Source organism: Belonocnema kinseyi, chromosome 10 (genome assembly GCF_010883055.1).
Source record: "Belonocnema kinseyi isolate 2016_QV_RU_SX_M_011 chromosome 10, B_treatae_v1, whole genome shotgun sequence".
NCBI classification, from domain to species: Eukaryota; Metazoa; Arthropoda; class Insecta; order Hymenoptera; family Cynipidae; genus Belonocnema; species Belonocnema kinseyi.
The window spans coordinates 35,050,851-35,055,000 of record NC_046666.1 but is presented as its reverse complement, the minus strand read 5'-3'; positions in this window follow the sequence as shown (position 1 = coordinate 35,055,000).

The window sequence follows — 4,150 nt, the reverse complement described above, 5'->3', positions numbered from 1 at the left end:
CGCATAGAAAATTTATAAACACAATTTTATTCATTTAATTATTTTTCTTATTGGATGCGAAAACATTATGTGATATTTCACGCGCATATTGTGTAGACGAGACATTTGTCAATTTGCTCTATTTCCCTTCAGCTGAGCAGGTAAGCCGAGAAACATGGTTTGATAAAAATGGTTGAATATTTTCTGTCTCTCTCGTTGCTAAGTTTCTCTTTCTAACAGGTCAAAAATTTTACCAACCGAATCCTACCAATTTTCGAGTATGAAGTTGTCTTCATAATTGCCAGGGGGCACTAGACTGTATTTCCGATTTTCTTTTAGATATCACTGCAGTCATTGCCGTCCTCAGCCAAACCTACCGTTTCGCCTTAATGGTAACGGAAGTGACCACATGGTGGCATTTTTTAATATCACAATAAAATTAAATTAAATCAGAAAAATAAACATTTAAAGTTACAATTATAATTCTACGATAAAATATTGTCGTTTGAAAAGAGCGGTGTGAATGCAATAATGTTATTTATGAAAGTTAGAAATTTTAAGAAGTTTGTCATTGAGGTCTGCTAAAGGTGACATAAATGCGCATTGGATAGGTTGCTTTTTCAACGAGGCCTGTTGTGAAATAATCGATGAATTGAAGGTTCATGTACACCTTTGCTCGAAAAACTCTCGTTTTATGTAAAAATTCCATAAGCTTTTTTAATTTTGGAATTATTCCAAGGAAAATATTTTTAGCATTTCTAGAATGAGTTAACGTACGCCATTTTCGCAGGTAGTGTAACAAATCCTGTGGAAAATAATTATTCATCTAGCAGGCCTCTGTGATAAGGCAACCTCAGTAGCATTTTGCGCACGAAGTTTAAAAATAGAAACTCGGAAAATACAATTATCATGTTGAATATGTGAAACCAGCCCCCTGGTTAAAAGTAATTTACTGACAGTATTCAATAATCTTTGATTATTTTTGTTATCTATGAAAGGAAACTAAAAAAAACTGCCTTTATATCAAATATCCCCAGTGTTGAAATTTTGAAAAAATGGTGAAGTCCGTTTGTTTTGAGTGTAAATCGGGATAAAAAAGTGTTCGGGAGCAGGATAAAGCTAACAAATATTCAATTTTTGAAAGCACCAAATGATCCAAGTATTGTTAAAGAGAGGCAAATGCTATTTTAAGGTCTTACACTTAAAGTGTATGGGTATATATACATATTTTTAAGTTTTTCACTTTTTTTTAAAATTATTTTATTTTCAATATTGACTGTGAATAATTGTTATTATTTAATATAATTGAAAATAACATCTCTGTACTTTATATTATATAATAAATAATAATTTATTTTCAAATTTTAAAGTTTAAAAAAATAAACTCAAATTATAGATTGCAAATAAATTTCAATAATTTTAATGAATTCATTTTTTTTTTGATTATTTTCGAAATAACTCTTAATAAAATTTAATTGAGATTTAACACCAAAAGGGAATTTTCATTATACTTGTTTTTAAATTAAACATGAATTGAAGGGTCTTTTTCTAAAAAAGAAATCGAAAAATAGGCAATAAGTTTTCAAAATAATTTGCAGCTTGCCATTTTATCCATTTTATATTGATTTATTTTCGCCTATCGGGGCATTTGGATTTTGAATTATTGATCATAATTATTTTAATCGCATATACAGAAAAGAATGATTAATGAATGTTCATTTTCATTTAGAATGATTTAATTATGGTTTTTTAAAAATAATTAACTGAAGATATAAATTATTTTTAAAAATTTTACATTTTTTTCTAATTTTACATTTTTATAATTTGATAGTAACTTTTTTTAAATCTATATATTTTTTTAATTTTGCGATCACGCTGACAATAAGATTTTGAGAAAATTAAAAATGTTAGGATTTTATTTTAAAATTTCAGTTTCAGTTTTGATGATTTTAAACAATTTTTTCCGATTACATTTTTTTTAATTTGTAGAAGTTTCAGTAGTTTCGAAAAGAATCGAAAATAATTGAAATCTTGAGAAACTTCAGAAAAATTTTTAATAAAATGTACATTTTTGAAGATTTCAAACAAAAAATGAGAAGCCTTTTAAGAATTTTTTCACGCTTTAAGAGAATAATAAAATTATCTGAAGGTTCATGGTTAAATTTCAAAGGATTTAATTTCTTTTTAATTGGGATTCTAAAATAAAATTGAATCCGAGTTACAAAACTTTAAAAAAGACATATTGTTCTTAATACATATTTTAAAGTATTCAAAGTTAATATGAAACTCGTGAAAAATTGCATTTTTTGTGTAGATTGTTGAGTTTTTATAATTTTTAAGAAAAGAAGCTTTTTATGAATCTGGAGAGGTTTTGAGAGAATCAAAAAATATTCTCTACATTGCGGGGAAAATTTAAAGTTATGTTATGGAAGATTATAAGACAAATTTTTTATATTTTGCAGAATTAAAAAAATTGTAGTTTAAACAATTTTAAAGTTTAAAAAAATGAAACAAAATTGTACATTGTAAACAAATTTAATTAATTTTAATCAATTAATTTAAAAATTTGCTTATTGTCAAAATTAGTTTAATGAAATATAGCTTAAGATTGAAAAGGAAGAGGGGATTTATATTATACTTGTTTCTAAATTAAATATGGACTAAAGTTATTTCAAGCTAAAAAATAAAAATTGTTAAAAATGATTTATAAAATCGAGCGAAATATTTTAATGTTAATTATAACTAGTTGTCGAAAAGACCTCAAAGTGAACTTTTCAAATAAATGTTTCACAATTTTCCTTGTTTATTTAGCATTAATTTTTAATGTTTTTCATCTAAATTTAGGTAAAAGTTGCAACTATTATTTAATCCTAATGTTGTAGGGCTTATTTTATTCCTTAAAAGATTCTCTGCAAATATCATTGGTACATTTTTATTTAGGGATTATAAAATCGTTATTTTTGTAGACAATAGGTTTTCACAAACACAATTTTTAAAATAAAAACTTACCAATGAGATTTGCAGAGAATCTTTTCAGGAATAAATAAGGGCTACAACATTATAATTAAATGAGAATTGCAAATTTTACCTAAAGCTTTCATGTAAACGGAAGTTGGGTTTGACAAAAATGTATAAAAAATTTGAAGTTTTACTCACATGGCCTTAAAGGCTGGTGACACATTCGGTTGCTACTTTGCCAACATTTTTGGTGGATTATACCAATTCCGAATGAAATGCCATATCACACTGAAAGTTTGGTAAAATAATGTTATCTCCTTTTCTATTTTTTTGTTAACAACAATTTTAACGGTGAAATTATAATTCCAACATTGTAAATGCTTATTTATTGCTCATTCGAAATCATTTCAAAGATTTTAAACTTTGGAATATTTCATATATGGCTTTTCTTTATTCGTAAATTGTTGGCCAGTAAAAAATGAAATGCCTTTTTTACATCTACACTGAAAGAAAGAAATTGCTAATACAATCATATTGCGCGTTAGATCAGCCATCGATATGCCTGTTGCAGCCATACAGATTGCTGATCTAACCCGCAATATAACTGATTAGAAATTCATTTCTTTCAGTGTATAACGAACGGTTATTTGAATTTCGTTTCTAAGAATCGCTTGACGCTCTGAGATTTTAAAAAGTTTGCATTGATTAATAATTTTATGTGCAAAACTGACAGAAATGATCTATAAGACGATTCTTTAAACTCTTGTTAATGTGCCACGTTTTTTACAATATAAACATGAGCTTTTTCCTTTCGTAATAGCGCAAAAGTTAAGAAAAGCCTGCATCTAACAAACACATGCTGAGGGAAAAATGTCAATTTAATAAAAAAAATATTGTAAAAAGACTTGAATTTTCAATGTTTTCGAAAAGTTTGAATAACTCTGGAAATACTTAATTTGTTCCAGTTCTTTGGCTAATTTTCAAAGATAAATTGAAGTTAATGCAAAAATGTGCCAACGGGTTCTTAACCCTTAAATGCCGCACGTCAAAAAAATATCGATAAATGCCACACGGAGGCCATTGGGCCCCAGCGTAGAAAACTGTAAATAATTTCTCAATTTTTAAATATACTTACCCAGGGGCGGACTGGGACATCAAACCGGCCCAGGAAATCGTGAGATATAGGCGGCCCTTTTTTCACTTGGCATACCCC